Raw genomic sequence first — 22,386 nt, forward strand, 5'->3', positions numbered from 1 at the left:
ATTCAATGTGTCCCTGTTGGCTCTGAGAAGGACTTCATGAGAGCGCAAGGGCTTTGCGAGTCACTCAGTCAATTTCCTTTCCTCATAACCCTCCCTGAAAGATGCCGGTTCCCGGATCCAGTTGTTAAGGGAATTCTATGATTCCTGCTGGCTGGCGATTCTGGTGACTCACAGAGCGGCCTCCAACAAGGTGTCTGTCCTACTCCAGTTCTGTTCTCGTCATTCTGAGAGGAGATGGACAAACAACCGCTCCTCTTGAGAATGTTCCTCTCGTGCATGAGGATCGTATGTGACCTTTAACTTTATTTAAATGAAACAAAATTTTGTCCTTTGAACTTTGTGCACAGCCTTCCTTTCTCATCTACTCTAGGCTCTATTTTGGTTTTCACAAAGTCTGCCCCCTTGCTCAGGTCGTTAGCCAGGTGTTCATCCTGGGCTCTCCGAGGGGTGTTGCAAGACAACACGACGGTATATTACACATTATGTGGCTGATGCCTTATACCAAAAGTTATTGTGGAAAAATTTCTGTAAGAGGCTCTGCCATTTAATCAGACATTGACAGAACCTTCTGGAAATAGCCTCATGATGATGCATTGGACAGGGTACTGGCCTGGGAACTGGGCTATCTGTTTCTAGTTTGGGGTTTTAACCCTGGCTTAACCGCCTTGTGAACTTGCATGAATGTTGCTCTGCCTTCTGGGTTCTGATTTCTGCAGGTGTAAAATGATGTGGTTGGAGAAGGTGGTTGCTAAGACTCTTCAAAAGGTAAAAATTCTGAAACCGAGTCTGGCAGGGATTGGCAAGGTATGACCCACTCTTGGGCCGGATTCAGCTGTGCCCTGCCGCAGGAGGCGTTGAACAAGAGTCAAGACAACCAAGGACAGAGCCAGACCCTTCTGCAGGAGGCCAGGATATGCTCACAGTAGGGAAATGGTTTTTGTGTCTGTTGTGTGGGGACACGGTTTGTTACAGGGCGACCAGACCGGAGCTGAACAGGGAAATGAACCATAAAGCAGGCTAGTTGCATGATAGAAGGAATCTGAAACTAGAGGTGCCTTGAGAAAGAAAAGCTCACGGAAATTCTTAGAACTTTTGCAGATGGGCCTTTATGTCTCCACAGGCTATTTTAAGGGGGTGTGTAAAGGCCCTGGAGAACACTAGGGCTTCCATTGGATAAGTTTATTTCCTGCTGTGCCTCTGTGTTTGCATCTGTATCCTTTTCCGTTCTGTTCCTAAATAAGCGGCTACTACTTAGCTCATGTTGGGCGGCTTACTTTTCCCTGCCTGCCTCTGATGAACATATTTGACTCTGACAGTTTTGCTAATTTGGCAAGGGCTGGGGAAATTCTAATCCTGTTCTCTAACGTTCTGGCCATCCCTCCCATCTAGGAATTTAATGAGTTTGCTCTCTGCTCCCTTAAGCAGGTCAGTGATGAAAATGTTAAACAGAAGCAAGCCTCAGAAATGTGCATACCAATGTAGTCTTGAGTCCGGGGACCTTTCCAGCCCAGATGCACAGCGAATTTGGTACCTTTACAGTAGTTTGCATAAATGAATAATGCATAGAACAGGAAATATGTCTTAGAACAGCTTATGAATGCCCATTAGTCTTTCTCATTATTACTGGTTATTCTGAAGAATAAGAATTATTTTTAAAAATTTCCACCCCAGAAGATCCACAAGTCAGACATAAGCTAAATGGATTTAGCTTGACCACTGAGAGGCAGCTGTTTTGGGATTAAGGAAAGGTAACGATCGCAAACCTAGAAGTTGACTCTAAGTCAAGTTGGCATTTGAATGGTAAGGAGGGTTGGCTTAAGGAGAAAGGTGAATTTTCCAGGCTCTTCCAGTGTGTGTGTGTGTGTGTGTGTGTGTGTGAGTGTGTGTGTGTTGTGTGTGTTGGCGCTTCGGGGTAGAAGAGTCCAAACAAGCTAGAATTGTAGAGTTCTGTCTCAAAAGGTGGTGTTCCTAGTGGGGTGTTTAAATGGAACTGCTTACTTGGTGTTGTTAAACTTTAGAGCTGAGAGAACATAGTTCGAGAGGACATGGGGCAAGACCAGTCAGAATTCAGAGACAGCCTCACACATTTGGAAAAAAAAAATAAAAAACCTTCAGAAACAGTTACTGGTTTCTGGCGGTGGCTCACATTCCCCCCAAGGAGTATGTGTGTGAAGATGCCTCGGCAAGATGACGGGACAGCCTGTCTTTCTTCAGGAAACCCATGTCTATCGTCTCCTTTCTGTGGGGTGGGGTGGGCGGGACCACGGTGTCCCCTCTGTCTTTGTGATCCTCTGTGTCACTTTTCCATGGTTTCCTTAGTTTTATCAGAGCTGGGGCTCATGAGAAACTCACTCTTGTCATGGAGGTGTTGACGGCTGCCTTCAGTGGACACCTGACATTCTGCGCTGTGTTATTCTGTTCTTAGTAATTCCTATGCCTTCACCATTGCATGTGGATGGATCAGGCCACATTAGGGGTTATGGACATGTAACTTACAAAACGCACCAGAAAAGACAGATTTTTAAGCCTGAAATGGAACCAAATTTTCAACATATGTAGAGAAAAAGAATTTGTTGTTTATGGTTAACATAAACTTGGAGTCATACAATTAAAGATACAGATAAGCTAAAATGACTCTAATTTGCTTTTTCTAAAATCTTACTGTATGTTTACTTTTCATCTGAAGGAGACAAAAGACTTGGTTTTTTAAAGAATAATGCTTTATCATATAATAATCTAGATCAGCCAGAATTAGCCAGGGATCAGGTATATTGTTAAAGCAGAATGGCCTCTTTGCAAAACCATGGGGGAAAGGTTAATGTCAGAGTGGTATATCTTTCAAGATTCATTTTTAGGTTTCTAGAACTTTCTTCCATACCCCAGGCCTCCCTCTACCATTGCCTGTTGAAACTGATCTGTTCTATGGTCCTTTACTGCACAGACCTACTAGTTACTGCCTAGGGTGCTAGACTAACAGGCAGGTTAAACTTACCCTCTTGGGAGGCTCCTGGGTTCTCCCCTACCTCAGTCCCTCCTCGGCGCTGACTCATTAGGCTCCTTTTGCTTTGACCTCTTAGGCCACATCCATTAAATGTTCCATAAAGCAGCAGCTGCTTTATTGTAATTCATCACGCCCTGGGTGCTGGCTTTTCCCACGACTTCAACCTTAATCACCTATATTTTAGGCTCAACCAGATTTGGGGCTATATATGCTTTCCCAGTGCTTCCCAACTTAGGCAGAGTATTGCCCCTTCTTTATAGGTTTCTAGCCCCAAATATTCTATAAGCTCCCTAATTACAGAATATAAAGTAGCAATGTCCATACTGTTACGATTCATCACCCCATGGGTTTGAAAATTTAGTACGTTCCTGCAATGCATGTATGTGTGTGTGTGAATTATTTATGTGTGCTAGTGCATGAACGTTTTACATTTTAAAAATATATAGTAGAAAGATAAGTAGAAAATTTGATAATAAAATGATTGCAAATGAAAGTTCTATCTTTTTCTCCAGGCCAGTGGGTCGTCTTGCATACTTCTTTTGGGAGACGAGTAACTTAAGCCATACCAAACACAATGCCAGCTCTGAGGTTATAAATCATATACTAACTTTCCAGAAATATGTTTTATATTTGATTGCTTAAAGTTGTAACTGGAAGGACTGGTTCTCTGATGGGCTCACACATCTGCATGTATATAAGGACTTCCTGTGCTTAGCTTCCAGCCCTTCTATATTTATAGACAAACTTTATGATTTTAATTAACTTGTTTACCTGGCATTTTGGGGGGGGTGTCGGCAAATAAGTTAAAATATAGATATTAATGAACGCATTGGAATGATATGGCTTGATTCCATTTTTCTCATCCTTCCATGACCCTCTATAGCTCTAGTATGTTAATGTGTTCCCCGGAGAAAACTTTCTGGATTGAAATAATCAGTGATCATGTCGCTAAGAAAGACAACGTGAAAGTTCATCTGGTATGAATATGGTACATTCATACACTGGAATTTTAATGACACGGAAACATTTTCATGACAGGCTATGTGAATAGGGAAGGTAATCCATATCTAGATATGTATATATTATGTATGCATATCGATCTGTATGTACAGAGAGGACTATCAAAAATCAGAAGAAAAAGCTAGCATGTTATAGTAGTTATTCCTGACTTTATTTATGTGTATATGTACATATTTCCGTATTAATAAATGTGTGCTATGGACTTAGTTAGAAAAAAAAATTCTATAAAGGAAAGAATGTGTACACTCAGGTTATGAGCTCCAAGCATCATTTGTGCCACACATCTGGAAATGGGCTTCTCCACAGACCCTTCTTCCCAAAGACCTGGTCTTTTGGTCACACTCTTCATTTCCTCTTGCTTTTCTGCATGCTTCCGATTTCTCATCTTTCCATTTTGTTTCTTAGCAATTCCTAATGCTCCATCACCAGGGCAAGACTTCCACGGGGCTTGGTTAAAACCATGGCAGATGTTTATACAAACTCCTTTTTAAAAATTCACTTTTAATTTGAAATATTTTTCTGATAGGATTCCGTAAAGGAGGCAGATGACTAGGAAATGAGCTTATTCTTGGCTCTGCCCCAAGACTTGCCAACTGGATGAGGCACTGTCATTGGGCCAAGCGCTCTTAAGCAATTCTTTTTATGGGCATCCATGGCCTTGTTGGAATGTCAGTAGAGTGTCCATCCCCTACTGAGATGTACTACTGTTCCCTTGAGGGGAGAGACAATATTACAAGCAGCCAATACTTAAATTGTTTGGGGAGTTAATTAAGCACGTTGTCAATAATGCATATTTCCCAGAGTAAATATGTACTAGTTATTGGATGACGCTGTACAAATCTGTAAGAGAGACACTGACAGTCTTCATTCCACACAAAAATAATGACTGGGTAAGAGATTTATAGGCCCACAGAGTGCAACTAGTTAGAGGCCCCAAAGGGCACTAAAAAGTATGTAATTCAGATAGGCCTTGTACTCAGAACTGCTTCAAGTAATTAACACTCACATACAGAACAGACCCTTTGACCAGCTTTGCCAAAACAGAAGATTTTTCTGGAAGGTTCAATGGTGCTAGGATACAAAGTACTTGGTGAGGGAGACTGCTGATGATTTTCAATCATTTTGTCCTCCCCGGTGTCCAAGGACAATGAATAAATATTTGAATTGGCAATAATCTAAATAGTACAGCTGACAATGGGGCACAACCCCCTGGAGGGACACAGTAGTAGAGAGACCAGAATAAATAATCTAAATCATTGTCTACAAATGTTGGCTAAAAAGAGGGCTTGGTTCTCTATTGGGCTCTAGTCTTTACCAAGTCCTTTGGTTCCAACAATGGTATCCTAATAGGAAAGCTGTTTCTGGATTCCCATTCTTTTCTCAACCAACTAACAGGTGGAGGTGACGGCTGAATTACACAGCTGAGTGCCTATGAGGATTGCTCACTACAGCTCTTTGTTCACTCATTCCTTCATTCTGGAGCTTATATTTTGGAGGGAAAATAGACAAAAGAAGGAAAATTAGATAATTATCATAATGTAAATAAGATGCAAATCTTCAATAAATGCATGAAACAGCTACTGAAATTCAAGCTCCATGAGGACAGGTCGTTTCATTTTGTTTTCCTGTACCTTGGTACCATGAGTATTTGCCTCGCCCATAGCAGAAGCTCCAAAAATACACATGAATGAAGAAGAAAAACATATAAATAAGTACAGAAAATCAGATAAAGCCTTAGAGAGTGATGAGATGAGAATGGCAATGAGAGGTCTTGATTTAGATAGTTTGTTGGAAAGAGGGCTTTTCAGGAATTGACCTTTGAGTGGAGATGGGAATGGTAACAAGGAGATAGCCATATGGGTTCTGAGGGCAGTGTTTCAGACAGAGGTTAAGAAAGCTTCATCTGTTCAAGGAACATGGAAAATGTCAGTGGGGCTACAGTGGATAAAGAGAGGGAGAGTCAGGAGATAAGGCTAAAGTCACAGGCAGGGTCAGATCAAATATCATCTTATAGGCCAGGCTTAAGAGGTTTACATTCAACCTAAAAGTAATGAGGAACATTATAAAAAATATCCGATGTGATCTGAATGTCTTAAAATGATCACCGTGGGTGCTGCATGGAAAATGACTTCTTTAACTCTGGAAATGGTTATATCCATTAAATCTTGCAAAACTCAGATTCCATGTAACACATTTGAGAAACACTCTTTTAAGGAATATACTGCAGGAGAAATGGTTAGGCGTAAACTCAGACGATGGCTGCAGTAATGAAGATAAATCAGATTTGAGAGCAACTAAAAAGATAAAAATTGAGAAGATCAGATGATATGATGTGGGAGGTGAGGAAGTGGGATGGCTCCCTGGCTCTGGCTTGAGTACTTGGGTGGATGGAAAGGAGGAACAGTCAACAGGCGGATGGGTGTAGGAGCAATGAACAAATACTTAGCTGATGCTGTAGGAAGGTCCATACGCTGCTTTGGTGATTATGAGGAGTATATACAGACAAGAAAGGCAATCCCCGCCCTCAAGGAATTTGTTGAGGAGACAGTAATTAGCAAAGCTAATTAGAGAAGAAACCACAGTGTGGCAAAATACAAAATAGATAAACCTCTAATCTAGTATACCACAGAAATATTTGCTTGGGGCCTGAAAGAAACCAAGTTATGATTCTCTTTCTCTCTTACCACTTAATTAGCCTTTATCTCTCTTTTTGAATAGAAAAATTCGGAGCATTTTTATTATAGTTAAGGTTGCCAGATAAAATGTAAGACTGAAATGGGAACCAAAGGTCTGTAGTTTCTCTGTAAGGATGAATGAAGAATAAAATTGTCTGGAGAAGGGGACAGCAAAAAACATCATCCTAGTCTTAGCCTTGACATTGAGTAGATTAAAAACTAACAACAAAACTTCTCTAAGAATCTATAACTATAACCTGGATCTCACCTGGGCCATCTGAATTCATGTTATCTGTGTGTTTGGGAACATCTCAAAAGGTAAATTCAATTTAAAGTAGTCCTAAGTAGATAGCATCCCAAGGCAATTGGTGGCAGCAAATGCAAATTCTCCCTAGAGAAATGTAATCTCAACTCTGATCACAAAGTATTTTCACAGGTAAATTTTAAAGGAAATTGGTCACAGTTTAAAGGCAAGGAAATTAGGCACTCTGAGAGAAAGTTGGCAGAAATAACAGGCATCAGAATCAGACCCACAGAGACCACTAATCTTGAAATGATCTGACACAGATTATAAAAATAACAAATGTTTAATATTTTTAAAAGATTTTATTTATTTGAGATAGTGAAAGAGAAAACATTGGGGGGCAGAGAGAGAGGGAGAAGCAGATTCCCCATTGAGAAGGGAGCCTGACATGGGGCTTGATCATAGGACCCTGTGATCATGACCTGAGCTGAAGGAAGATGCTTAACCAACTGAGCCATCCAGGCAGCCACAAACATTTAATATTTTTAAGGAAACAAAGGAATATCTTGAAAACAGAAAAGTAACCAGTTTGGAAAAGAAGCAAATATAACCTTTATAAGTGGAAGACATAAAAATTCAAAATTAAAACTGAATGGACATATTAAACAATTGATTAGGCACAGCAGAAGGAGAATCAGTGGTCTCAAAGATAAATACAAAGAAAAGATAGAAAATTCAGAGAGACAAAAAGGTAGAAAACAGGAAAGAGCAGTAAGAGACCAGGAAGTTAGGATGGGAAGACTTAACATATGTCAAAGTTCCAAAAAGAAATAATAGAATAGGGAAGAGGTGTATTTAAGAAAAAGAAAGAAAGAAAGAAAAAAAGAATGGCTGAGAATTTTCCAGAATTATTAAAAGATACCAATCATTGGTCCCAAGAACTAACCATATGTATTATTAAACATACATTAAACATACATAAGCATAAACATATATATTATTATTTTTTAATCTACAAGAAGATTGATCATAGTGAAATAGCAGAATAACCAAAAAAAATCAAACAGACAGCTCTTAGGCTGTGGAGAAGGATAAAGAGGCCTAGTCATAGTATGTAAGCAGGAAAATACTGTGAGAAGAGGACTTGGAAATTTGTTGTATCAAGCAGCATCAGTCATTTCAAAAGGACACTAAAACAGTGGCAGAAAGTTCTTCAGAATTCTGAGGAAGGACCTGAAATCATAAAATATAAGAGCCAGAAGGGAACTTAGACTTAGGCTGAGCTTAGATGTCATAAGAATATGAAGCATTTTAAAAAAGATTTTATTTATTTGAGAGAGAGAGTGAGGGAGAGCATGAGTGTTGGGGAAGGGGCAGAGAGAGAAGGAGAGGCAGACTCCCCACTAAACAGGAAGCCCAATGTGGGGCTCAATCTCAGGGATCATGACCTGAGCCTGGGAGAACATGACCTGGGCTGAAGGGAGACGCTAAACTGACTGAGCCACCCAGTCACCCATATTTGTTTCTTTTGAGTCCTATAGTTCTTCTGGAAGAATCCATGGTTTCTTGTTTTGCTTTGTTTGAGCTTCTGGTAAACTTTGTGTTGCCGCTGCAGCTCTGATCATGTTGGGGTATGGTAAATGGTGAGTGATCTGCCATGGTCAGGAAATATATCTTACTCATCTCAGCAGCCCTAGTCCTATGTGTTATGCCTGAACGCTATGGTTTCTTTCACAAATATATTTTGAATCCGACTATTTGCTAGGGCTAAAGTGATGACTAATTCCTACTACAATAGGGCGCTCAGGGTATATGGAGGAATGCAGCAAGGCAAAGAATATTCCCACGAAAGCTATATAGCGTTACTGATGGGATTGGGAACTACTGATTAAGAAGAAATACGGTGATACCTAAACCAGGATTTTATGGGGAGCAGAGTGCAGTTGCAGAATGGTTCCTTAAGGAAATGAAGGTTTAGTGAACTTGAAAAATGAGTTTGAGGGAGAGAGAGTAAATTCTTTCCATCTGGGAAGAACTGAAATCAGAGAGAACTAAATCTCTGGGGATGATTCCTCTAGTAAAAGGGCTCATGAGATACCCCCTTGAAGCAACCCAGAGGGAGGGACAAGATCTTGTCAGAATACAGCATGGTTGCCCTGACCTTAAAAACACACAGGAATTAAAATAAAGGAATAGGAAAGATACAAAGTGGGTTGCCAAGGGTTTAGGGTAGCTAGAGTAATGAGGAAGCAAGAGGAAACAGGGAAGGGAAGACAGAAAAGATAAGAAGCTGGGTTATGAAGAAGCTTCTATGCCATGCTTGGGAGGACAGACTTTGCCCAGAATCATGAGAAATCACTTAGATTTGTAGATGGTTGTAAATGTTCAGGTTTAAATTTTAGAAAGAACATGGTAATAGTGGCATAGAGAATGGATTTCAAGAGTGAAAGAGAAGAAAAAGACCAGAGGAGATCAGTGAGAAGATGATTGCATTATCCAGGTAAGCTATGTGGGTGGCCTCAAGTGTAGCAGTGGAGATGGGTCCAAGGGGACAGAAGGGAAAATATGTGAGAAGTGGAAATGACTTGGTGACTATTGAGGGTTCAGTTATGTCCCCCAAAACAGTATGTTCAAGTCCTAACCTCTGGTAGCCATGAATGTGACCTTACCTGGTAATAGGGTCTTTGCAGGTATAATGAAGTTAAGATGAGGTCACACTGGATTGGGGGTGGGGTGACTAAATCCAATGACTGATGTCCATAGAAGAAGGTCGTATGAAGACAGACACATAGACACAGAAGGAAGATGTAATGAGACCATCAGGACAGAGATTGGAGTGATGCAGCCACAAGCCAAAGAATGCCTGGGCTTGCTGGAAACCACCAGAAGCTAGGCAGAGGTGGGGAAGGATCCTCCATCAGAGCCTCCAGAAGCAATCAATCCTGCTGACTCCGTGAGTGTGGACTTCTGACCTCTGGAACACCAAGAAATAGATGTATGTTTATTGTTTTAAGCCACTTTGGGGTACTTTGTTACTGGAGCCTTGGGAAACTAATACAGTGATACAACAAATATTTTACAAACAGCATTTCCCCCTCTGTTTCTGTTTGGATTCTTGAAATACTGGAAAAATAACTACCATTCCTTTCTCATTCACCTACTTCTGGATTCTGGAAATCAAGATGGCAGAGAAGTAGGAGACCTTAGTTTCGTCTGGTCCCAGGAACTCAGCTAGATAGCCATCTCATTCACCTGCTTCTTTTTAATGGAAAGAGGAATGCTTTATTTTCCATGATTCGTGAATTTGAGAGAAGGAACTTTCCATGCCTGAGTGAGGTGGCAAGTTTGTTGCAGGGCAGGGAGGGCAGGGAGGGTTCGGAAGCTCACTGTTCAGAGACTGAATTCACCATTTTAGCTTCATAAGTACTCAAGTCGATACTTTGATCTTTTTCTCTATGTGCCAGCCTGCCCCCCCTCCTTTCCCTGTCTTAGTGCTCATTGGTTCTCAGTCTTGGAAAGAGTTATTTTTTTAACAAGCCCAGAGGGAGAGGGAGAAATGGAGTTTCCTAGAATTTTGGCTTGAGCAGCTGATGATGCTATATTCTGAGTTGTATCACTTAGGAGTCAGGAGTGTTGAAGACACAGGTGGGAGTTGACAACATGTAGCATATGTTTTCTGACCTGACAGTGGTCCCACTTCCTCATGTTAAGGATGAGTAAGCTGAGCCCTCGGGGACCTCAGTCCCTTGTCCATGGTCCTACAGAACAAATGCAGATTTGGAAACTTCCATTCCTTTGAACTCCAAATGATTTCTTAGTCTCCTCCACACTGTGTCTAGTTAAGATTACATATCCTTGCTTAAAATATGTATACACCCTCTCTAAAAGACCATATTATGCAGCCTTGCCATGCTACTCAAGTCAATTGACCCCTCTACTGGTTAGTACAAGCCTCATCACATCATCAGCGAAAGTCTATCGAGGCCATGGGCCTGGGACACTTAGCTGGGCTTTGCACCAACCGTTTACCCAAATCATTCAATTAAGAGCCTTCCACAGCCTACAGAAAGGGGTCCCCAGGATATTTTATCATTACATTTTTCATTTCAAGACCTTGCTTGGAATCTCCAATCTACTCTGGATATTCTGCCAAAGTTGAACAGCCTGGAGCAAAACAGAACAATGCTTTGGTCCTGAAATAAGTGTCCAGGGCAGCGGGAGCCAAGCTGGAGAAGGCAAAGAGACTCGGCGTGCAGTCCCACCGAAGTCATATTTTTTATTACTTCTCCATTTAGACAACAAGAGAAGGTTACAGAAAGCCTAACCCTTCATTTCCTGACTCTGCTTAGGTGCATTTCACATTCTCAGCATCCAAGGAAACTCCAGTGAAACATATTGTTAGGAGAAAGGAAAGCCAAGACAACAAACATTTGTCTCCCTTGCTGCCTAAACAGAAACAAAACTGCTGAAAAACAATTTATTCTCCAACAGACATATTTTCTGGTCATTGCTTTTTGCCCAAATTGCTGGTTTGTGTAAGCAAACTCAGGCTTGTGTAAGCAAGTCCTGTTATCTGGGGAAACAAACAAACACAGCCCCATCCTCTGTGATATGCTTTTACAGGGGGGAAGAGAAAACAGCCTCTTACATTTTTTAAAAAAGATATTTTTAAAGACTCTGACTATTCATCATCAGGACTGTTTTCAAGAGGAGATGTTTTCTTTTGTGTATCTTCTAGTTACTATGGCAACTGGATTACTTTTTACTCATTAATCAGGAGACACCAACCAGAGAATCTCTCTTTCCCCCTAGATTTGGAGACTCTGCCTCTGATACTACCTTTTTAAAACGTCACAGATGTTGGAAATCGTTGTCTTCAAAAATGTTTCCCTTGATCTGAGAGTTTCACTATGTTTGGTGCGTTCCTCACCGCTCTATGTTTTCTCTCCTATGTGATTGGATGGCTTCTCTGGACCATGAGGTGTGTTTCGATCACTCCTTTCTCTTCTGTGTTTTCCCTTCTAACTGCTGTGGGGGAGGGGAGTTGCTGAGTCTCCAGAGTCAGGGGGTAGATTCTACAGAACCCTTCCTCTTCCTCTTCCTTACACACACCATTGCCCGGAAGGGCTGCTTTACTGTTAAAAATTGCCTTTTGTTTCCTTTCATTGTTCTTCCTCTTTCTCCTTCTCAAAAGTCAGCAGTCCCATCTGGATTTTCATTAATAACACTTGGAGCTGCTGAAACAGTGATGAATGATGAACACAATTTGTAATCATTTGAGGGCCCAACGGACCCAGTGACCATCTTTCCCGTGGTCCATATGCCCTTCTGAATACTTGGTTTGCATGCCAGTTGTTGGATGACTCCAAACATCATATAAAATAAGAAAGAAGGACCTGGTGGATCTTCTGCCTGTAGGCCAGAAGCTGCTAACTGGTTTGCAGAAATGTTTTGTTGGCGAGCACAACGTTGACCCATACCTGATTCAAAGAAGTCAGAAGACTTCTCATGGAAGTCTGGATACTTGAGGTTCTGCCTGCAGCACTTGGTGGGCTGATGGCTTCTGGATGGGTATCCCCTGTGGCGTTGAATCCCTGGCTGGCCCCAGTAGGTATTTGAATTTAGGACCCTTGATGTTGTTCAATTTCCACCTCCTCCCATTTTTTTTTTTTTCTTTCTAAACAGATTTTGAGATCTAGGGTTGTTAGGACTTGACCAAAACCAAAAAATCTTTAGTGGTAGCTCGAAAACTAAATCCAATTTACTGACCACTAGTCTGGTGTTTTAAGTTCTCTGAAGATGAAGACTATGTTTTATGGCTTCTTTGTCTCCTGCAGAATGGAGTACACACTCAGTACTCAGGAAATATGTTTTCTACTAAGACCCAGGACTGGACAGACCCACACAGGTGAATGTTATACCAACTTCTGTCATTACGAGCTTTTTGAAAAACACCCTGTGTGTTACTTCAAATAAGAAGGGCATTAATTTTAGGGATAGAGAAACATATTGCCAAGTGCAGAGTGTGCGTGTGGGGGGGATGGGTTAGGCAAGAAGAAGGGAGAGACCCTCAGAGTACATTCTCCACAAGTCGCAGCTTTTCAAGATGCTTCAAATGGAGTAGACTGATCTGAGGGCTAGAAATTAAGACCAAGGTGGAAGAATGTTGGAAGCAGTACTATGAGCCCAACGCTGATTTACCTAGAAGGCAGTGAAACATTAGAAACATTTTTATGTTCCTTGCCCTCCTCCAAGTAATAAATGGCATGTGTCCTTGTCTCCAGCACAAAGGGACTCTATCCACCCCTCTAGTCCCATGTTAGAACAATGCTACGCCTGTGGTGTAAGCGTGTATGTGTGTGTACCCATAAGCATGTACGTAGGTTTGGTGAGTGTGGGCAATAAATTACTGGGAAAAAGGTAATACTCTTCAAATTTTTGAGAGCCCTTTCTCCTAGTAGCCATTCTCAAAGAGAACAAAAGATCAATAAACAAATCCTGGTGGTTTTGATGCTGCCGGAAGGAAAGCAAAAAGTTGGCCATAAAAGAGAACTCAGGCGGTGGTAATACTTAATCTAAACAATTCGTGGGGAAATGAAGCCATTATTATAATAAAAATAAAAGCTTGGCACCTGCCAGTGAGGCAGGCCACCACTGAGACATTATGTCTGGGGGGTTCGGGCTCGCAGGGCTGGAAACGCTCTACCGGGGCGTCTACAATGGTCTTCCCACAGGAGCTTTGTCCTGACAGAGAAAAGATTCCTCGAAACAGCCCAACACCCAGTCCCTGCAAAGCCAAGCTCTTCTTCCTAATGAACCTCATGTGACCACTTGAACAGCATTCCAGCGGCACTTGGGTCTGAAAACAAGAGAGATTTCACAGTATGATTAATTCTACACAATAACACAAGTAACAAGCAGGTTGACGATTATCTGTCAAATTTGGGGAGCTCTCGGTCCCACCATGAAATAACTTAGATTGGCTGTGTATCTCGTCTGATTCTTCGGATAATTGTTGGCTCCATCTTTCCTTTCTTTCACATTTTATGGGTGTGATTGTTTGGTGGAACTCCTCTATTTTTCTTCTCCGTGGAGAGGAACCCCCGAGGACCAGTCTGCAGGGGCCACTTAGAATAAGAGCTCCATTTGGTCAGGCTGACCACAAAGCAGACGCTCCATAGATTCTGTCCCCAAGGCCATTGTTCTTGCTGTCATTTTGCAGCCCTGCAGGGGCCCTCCATTCATATTGGCAGGTGATAAGCTATTTTCAAGGCACGGGTAATCATCGTAATTCAGCATTTTTCCTTATTAGCCTCCACTGAATGGAGAAAGTGCACGGAAGCTGCTCGTCTGTGCTGTTTCTTTTCTCTAGGTTTAGAGCTTTTATGCTCCAGATGGGCTACGTTGTTCAGCCAAAGGGATGCAATGAAAGAGGGTCTCCCAATTTTTCTAATAGTCACCAATTACACGGATGAGCACGCTGTGGGTTTCTTTCTTCGCCGGGAGAGAAGCCACCAACCTTGTAGAAGAGCCGCGGTCATTTTCATTCCTGGTTCTTGAGACGCTATTGAACGAGACATTATCAAATGCTAGATGTGCACGTGGGTGCCTAAGTGCGGGAGTGTTCATTGCGGGTGATGAGGCAATTTTCCCAAGCACTGACACGTTTTGGGAATCTCTGGCATGTTCTAAAAATTTCGGCACTGATGGTAGGGAGACTGGCATGACCACAGGAGACTTAAACGCTCACATACTTTGGTTACGTGAATAGAGGAGAATGGGATTCAGTTTCTACAAAAACATTGGGCTTTACCAACACTGTAAAAGATGGGAGGGCTTATTTTCAATGAGAATGAAATAGACACACAATTAGGAACATTGAGACACACCTGTGATTTATGCAAGCCAGGGCAATCCCTCCTTCAGACCCATTATAGTCAATTATGTCTACGTGTCAGTCGTGCAGTTGCTCTTGGCGATCGACTGTTTACTTCATTCATCTAACATTTTTGCTGACAGCCTGGCCACCCTTTTGGGGAAACATGTCTATTGGGTCTATGATAGGAATATTTCCCTGAACTAAGCTGTACTAAGCTGGCGTTCCAGTTTCTCAGAACTATCCCATCTTAAAGTAGCGGATTATTTGAAAATTGTACTTTCTTTGACCAGGCCATACATTTAATATGCCTAAAGGGAAGCTTGAGGAAATTTTCAGTCTTAGGCTAATTTTGGAAGCTATGCATTTGAAATGTCTGAAAAAACAGGCAGTCGTAATAAGAGAGGTGCAGCTGGAAGGAAAAATCAAAAGAAAATGTGGCTCAAATGTGGCCCTTCTCTTTACTGGCAGCAAACTTGACTGGTTTCTTTTTTATCACTTCATTTGATGATAACTTCACACTTACAGAAAAGTTAGAAGAATAAAACCCTTAACCCTTACTCACATTCACTAATTACTTTTTCATCCTGTTTGCTGTATCATTTGCTCACTTGCTGTCACTCTGCATGGGTTTTTATTTTATTTTTTTATTTTTTTTCTTTCTGATTCATTCAAAGTCAGACGCACCCATTGTGGCTCTTTCCCCCTGAATATTTCAGTGCCTATTTCTCAAGACTAAGAACATTCTCTTATATAACCACAGTGCAGCCATCAACTTCCAGAAATTTAATGTTACTAAATACTCTTATGTAATCTGCCGTCCATATTCCATTTTTGTTTTTCAATTGGCCCAATTCTAGGATCACATATTGCATTTAGCCCCCTTGTCTGTTTAGTCTTCTCTAATCTGGAACGAGTCCTTGGCTCGTCTTTGTCTTTTGTGACACTGACATTTAAAAAAGGCAACATGTCCTTTTTTTTTTTTTTTATAACGTGTTTCTCCTTTGGCATTTGCTTGATATTTCCTCCTGTCTATACTCAGGTTAAGTGTTCCCAGCCAAACTACTCATAGGTCACATGGTGTCCTTTTCAAGGCATCCTATCCCGAAGTAGCCCCTACTCAGATATCTTTGGGGAGTCTAATCCGCACTACTGCCTTCATCTTTCAGGAAATTTGCTCTTGCTTCAATTCCTGCACAACACTCAGCTCGTGAAGCTGGTGACCAGTTCCCCAAAAAACTAAAAGGAAGCTATTCCAGGAGAGACAGGACGAGAAGTTTCAGAATTCAGAGCTCAGCATCAAGGCAGAAAGAGATTCTTGAGATAGTAAAACAATATTGATAATTATGCCATTAATAATATTCATAAGAAATGCTGGTGTTTGTTAAGCCTGGCTATGTGCCATTCACTTGGTTCTGTATTTTAAGAGTGTAACAGTTTTCTATTGCTATTAGAACAAATTACCACACAGCAGCTTAAAACATTGCAGATGTGCTGTAGAACAGTTCTGTGGGTCAGAAGTTCCCGATGGGACTCACTGGGCTAGAATCAGAGTCGCCGCAAGACTGGGTTCCTTTCTGGGGGACTCTCGGCAAAGATCAGTTTCTTTGGTCATTCGAGCTGTTGGCAGGATTCATTTCCTTGTGGTTGTAGGACTGAGATCCATGCCCTGGCGGGCTGTCCACAGAGGGCCACATCTGGCTTTTTGATGCCACCTGCATTCATTTTAGGGGAGGGAGCCTAAAACTGCAGCGGTAGGTTTGCGCTCTCTCATTTCTCTCTGACTGCAGCTGGAAAATTTCTCCGCTTTCAAGGACCCATCTGCTTAGCCCTGGCCCACCTCGATAGCCCAGGACAATATCCCTCTTAAGATCTCTAACCTTAATTGCATCTTTAAGTTCCTTTTGTGGTTAAGGGAACATATTCATTGTCCTGGGGTTTAACTAACTTGAGGATTTAAATGTTTATTGAAGACAACAGCCAAGTCTCTCTGGCTAAATTTGGGGTAGTGGGTGAGAGGGGAGAGAGGGCTTCACATCATGGAGGTGCCAGACCCCACATCCTGTCCGGTCCCTCTGCCTCTAGACGAGTATGTGAGGTCCAGAGAGCAGTGGGAATGACTTGCCTAAAGTGAGCTCTGGGACTAGGGACTGGGCTCTTCTGCCCTTCACAAGCTCTTTGAAACTGTGGGCCACAGTGTACCTGGGAGGAGTCTGCTGATATATGGGGTCACAGGTCATGTAGTGAGTGTCTACATGGGGCAGGCAGGATTAGAGGAGTTATACAGAAATATAACAGTTTCTGTCTGCCCAGGAGTTACATTTTAGTGAAGAAAGAAATAGAGCAAGTTTTACAAGTAAACAACAACAACAAAAAATTAAAATATCAGCTAATTGTGCATGATGTGCCAGAATTAAAATAAGGTGACTGACATATTGGGGGGCAAGGATGGGGGTCCTGGGAGGTCAGGGAAGGAGGAGGAACGGAAGGAGAGAGAGATGCTGTTGTCTTTAGACTGGGCGCTGAAGGGAAACCTCTTAAAGGTGATATTTGAACTGTGACAGGACAATGGGAAGGAACCAGCCCCATTAATATCTTGAGAAGAGCAATTTAGGTCAAGAGAAACAGCTCGTGAAGGGTCTGGGAGCAGGAATCAGCAAGAAGCAATCCAGACCAGGACCCTCCTGTGTGTCTGGAGAGTGACGGGGAGAGGTCAGTAGTGACGAGGTCAGAGATTTGGAGGAGATGAAATCTGTAAGGCTCCTTTGAGTAAAGCACACATCTGTTGATTGTCAAGCATTATCTACCAGTTCTAGCTGGAGCCATAGAAGTCCCAAGTATAGGATCACGGGCTTCTTGGAAAAGCAAAAGCATGATGACCCATCAGATTTTGTATTTGCTCATTGGATGGGGTTCTAAAGCTTTTTCCTGGTTACTTGCTAAATTCCCAAATGACCCATCCCACTGATGCCCATTTGGGCACGTAATGGGACAGCTGGAAAATGGCTTTGGGTAACTGCCATTGGCCACGTGTACCATGGTAAAGTTATGCTCTTACTGACGTCATGGGTCTGATTTGCATTTTAACATTCAAGGGCAGTACTCACTATACTTGTTCCAAAGAATAATCGGCAGGTTTTATTTTGAAATCTCAGTAGGTTGAACTTCCCATTTGTAAAACTTTTCAGTTGCTCCTTTGCTGAGCACATAAAACGAATTTACTTCTCGAGACCTTGTATGCCAAATTTTTACAGCCTCAAATATAGTATTTTATCACTACTATAAATGGTTCTTGACTCACCTCCCACAGACCCTCAGGGCTAAAGGCAAGAGGCCTCCCTAATTCACTTGTTTCTTTTCATAGAAGATTTCTAAGTGGAAGCCAGGTCATTGGGATAATATTTCAAATGTACAGGCTGCATTCTGCTAAACATAATAAATCTGCAATTTTACAATTGGCTTGGACAGCTAGCACAATTGTCCTGGGCTTTCCAGTGACCATCCCTTCCAGACAACCTCCTCTTTCTTTCAGGGCTCACCTTCCAACCTCACCCAAAGGCTCAATGTCAACACTGAATTGTAGAGGACACAGTAATATGGAGATCACAGTTTAGCTTGATTCATTTTTCTAGTGGAACACCCAGGTTTCTAGCAATTATTTTAGGGTATGAAGTTCTATCATGATGGTAAATCAAGCTGTCAGCTCTTTTCTGGTTTAAATTAGACATTGGAGAGATTGAGAAAGTTTTCTACTCTAATATTCCACCCTCTGGATCTCTAGAATACACGTTACCCCTCTGGAGGCAACACTTGCCCTTGGATTTTCTGGTGATCTATTTCCTTGCAGGTGGTGGGCTCCTCAAGTGGAAATGCTGCTCCCCAAGGGCCCTCATGGACCTCCTAGTTCCTGATGGCCCGGGGCAGGCATCTCTCCGCATTGCCTGCCTGGTTCATACAAAACAACATTCACGTGTCTCACCTAGTGGTAGGTTGTTTACAGATAGATAGAATGTTGTTTTTATGGGGGAAAAAATTGGAAAAAAAAAATACCCTGGCTTCTACAGAGGGCCATGGGCACAGCTAGGAGGTAAAAAGGCTCTATCGACTGACCCAGCAACATCACCAGTGGGAACATGACTAGTATTTGGAGATGTCAGCCTGGATACCCCCTGCCTTCCCATACTCTGCCTTTGGGTACTTAGCCAAGGGCTGGTAAATGAAGCATGGCCCTGCCCAGACCCCGTCCCTGAGCCTGCTGCCTTCTCCGGCATGCTGTGCTGTTTGGTCCCCATTCTGCTGCTCACGCCCTGGGTTGGCCCACGGTGCTGGAAGCCGAGCTGCAGGCTGTCGGTAGGGCTGCAGCCAAGGTTTGTCTGGTGGGACTTGCAGGGAGACTTCATGGAAAGGATGAGTCTGGACTTGTACCAAATTACACTCCCGTTGACTTTTGGAAGGCTGGAATCTCAGACTCTAGAGGTGCGGAGGCAATTCACTGACATTCACTGTTGGCCTCACTCTTGGTTGGAGACTTGCCTTTTGAGCAGCTGGGTACCAATATGCAGATGCTCCTGCCTCACCCACACTCGGCTTCTCGCTATTCTGGTGTCTGCTTTGTGGCTTAAATTGATTTTTTTCTCCTTAACCAGTGGAGCTTGAAGCTCTTGCTACCATCTGGTAAAGGACTTGAAATGGCTAAGGGGCAGTGGCATAGGGAGATGGGACATGGGGTGAAGCGAGGAGCCCTCACAACAGGCACCGAAGCCACGTTGTTGCGGGGTGCCCGCCCAGTGACAGGCACTACTCTAAGTGCTTATGACCCAGCGACACACAGGTTAGAGGTGTGGCCCCTACAGGGTGGCAGATATGATAGGAAAGACAGTGGGCAGAAATGGAGAGAAAGCAAATAAAATTTACTTTGCTATCTCTTGGTTTCTCTCTTTTGAAGAACTTGGGTCATGATACCCTTTTAGTTTTCATTATAATCTCTATGGCCTTATGAGAAGGTAGAAGGTGGGCAACTTACAGATGGTTTCTTTCGTAAAACAGAATGGGATTAAGAAACCACAGAGTATACGGCTTGCCCAAAGATTTTGTGGTAGGGGAAGGATGGAGCTAAAAAGATCCTAAGATTTCAGATTCCATTTTCCACATTTTTATAAAATCAAGTGAGACCCAACCTTCCAAAGTTCTAGTCATTCTACAGGTCTCTTTTCCTTTTGTTTTGAACTTGATAGAGACGTAGGCTGACTGCTAAAGGATTTTAGAAAAATCAAACGTATTTCACCAAAAGAAAGTAATTTGACAACACTTTCCAACTTGTTACGCTTAAACATGCAAAAGAGACACTCTCATTGGTTTCTAGATACTTCTGGAAGGGTGAAATCCATTCCATCATCCCAAGTGCCCAGACCCCCAGTCACTGGAAGTCTAATGCCACGAACCCCACATAGCTCTCAGGAATGGTAGATTGTCTTCCGAAACCCTCCGCCCCGTATGTTGTGCTCGGCCACACTCTGTGCTTTTTTTCCGCTAGGTTTGTTTTGGAAGTGCTTGGCTCCATTCTCTTTGTGCAAGCATACGTGATCCAGACAGCCTTGGCTTGCAGCTCGACTTTGCAGGTCAGTTACACAACAAGTAGGAGGAATTTTGATTATACCCGGCTCTGGGGGAAAACAGCGTAATAACACCAAGAGCCAAGATGATGAGCTCATGGCTCTAGAATTGAACTTAGAATACCTCGCCACTATTTTCTTGTTCCCCATAAGTAGAAGAATGTGAACTTGAACATAGGGCAGGGAGCAGGGGGAGACTTCCGGGGGCGCAGCTGAGGAACAAAGGAGAATAACCGGGAACGAAACAAATATGGCAGGTTGTGGACCTTTCCGTGGCTGTCATTAGGTTCTTTCGGAACACGGTGTCTGAGTGCAGTCTACTTTGGAAAAAGAGCAAATATTTGGGTGTCTGTGAGTTTGGAGCTATATAGTCCCAAGTTTGTTTTTGGCTCTAAAACTGGCTAGATCTGTGACCTTGGGCAAGTGACATCAACTTCCTGGGTCTTGGTGCTCTCTTCTCTAAAAGGGAGCGAAGGATTTCAAACAGAGAGGATTGTGCAGAGGATTAAATAAATATCTTGCTTGCAAAGTGCCCACCTAGCTGAGCACCTGGCATGAGATTGACAATAAGTTATAATTATTACAGTGTATCTGCCTCTGCTCCGGCTTCCATTCTCAGCAAAGTATTCTAAGCATGTTGAAATGATATGTTTCTATGCCCATCTTCATCAGCGGGTGTATATCCCCATCTTAATCAACTCTGATTGCCTATTGGAATCGCTTGGGGAGTTTTCAAAAAACACTGTTGCCTGCGACTTACCCCAGACTGATGAAATCAGAAACATCGGGAGCCAGTCCCAACATTGCATTTTACAGCTCCCCGGGCAATTCGGATGTTCATTTAGGGCTGAGAGCCACTGGCCTTCCCCATCTACGTGCGAGCCCTTTGAGAGCAGAGAACATGCTTTACGCTTTTTCATATCCCCATCTTAGCCTGATGTAGATGCTCAGCAAATATTTCTTGAACCAGATTTTTTAAAATGAAAGAAAGTTGTCCAAATCCCCAAGACTGGGCTCATATGGACACATTCCTTGGGCAGCAGATAAAGGCAAGGGTACTAGCCCATTGTTATTCTCACACAGGGGATTTGAAAGAGTGGGGTAAAGAAAGGTCAAGGTCCTTTCAGCAGACAGTTCACCACCCACTGACCACATGTCACTCATCACTGGACCTTTTTTTGACTCTTCAGTTGCCAAGGGATCACAGAAGTGAGAGCAGAATACTTTTAAGAGACTCCATCAGCTAAAAAAGAAATAGCAACTCCTTCAAAAGAATTCCTTTGATAGAAGGAGAAAGACAGACCCTGCCAAGGGAAGATAATAGACAAGGCCGGAGGGGCAGAAGAGAGAAATCAGGAAAACACAGCAGGCACATGTTTGGGACAATTTCGTGCACAAACATATGATGTGAGACCTCAGCACACATGAGCCGCGGTCCCCGTCCTCACCAGGGCGTTCGCTGTGTTAGTGTTTGTCTTTTTGGCAGGCACATGGCAAGATGGGGATTCCCCATCCCGTGAGCTCAGGCATGCTTTGGCCAAAATATATGTGAACAGACGTTACAAGTGCCACATCTTGGGGACAGCATTAAGAGCTGTTATACTTTCTTTTGCCATGACAAGGTAGTGAGTACTCCACCAACCCAAGTCCTGGGTTCACGACCGTGAGGAGCGGAGCTCCCAGCTGACCCACAATGGGGAGGTGGCACGAGTGAAAAACACCGTTGTTGCTTTAAGTTCTTGAGATTTGGGGGTCCTCTGTGATCAGGGCACAACCCTGCCTATCCTAGTTTAGGCTTGCGACAAAGAGTTTCTAAGCCAACAGAGTAAAACAAAGTTATGCACAGGTTGCTTGGGGCTGTCTAACTGCTCTGACTTCCTACAGGCATAAAATGGGTCAAGTTTCAACACCTCCCCACTCCTCAGTTTCTGCATCTGTAGAGATCATGGGATCATAGA

At 42.7% G+C, this 22,386-nt stretch overlaps 1 protein-coding gene across 1 annotated transcript in view; it reads right to left on the reverse strand.

Annotated features, from left to right (window-relative positions):
* PCSK5 (proprotein convertase subtilisin/kexin type 5) overlaps positions 1-22,386 on the reverse strand; it is a 450,143-nt gene that overhangs the window by 51,785 nt on the left and 375,972 nt on the right.

The sequence above is a fragment of the Mustela putorius genome, unplaced genomic scaffold (assembly GCF_011764305.1).
Source record: "Mustela putorius furo isolate JIRA1106 unplaced genomic scaffold, ASM1176430v1.1 tig00000854_pilon_pilon_pilon, whole genome shotgun sequence".
NCBI classification, from domain to species: domain Eukaryota; kingdom Metazoa; phylum Chordata; class Mammalia; order Carnivora; family Mustelidae; genus Mustela; species Mustela putorius.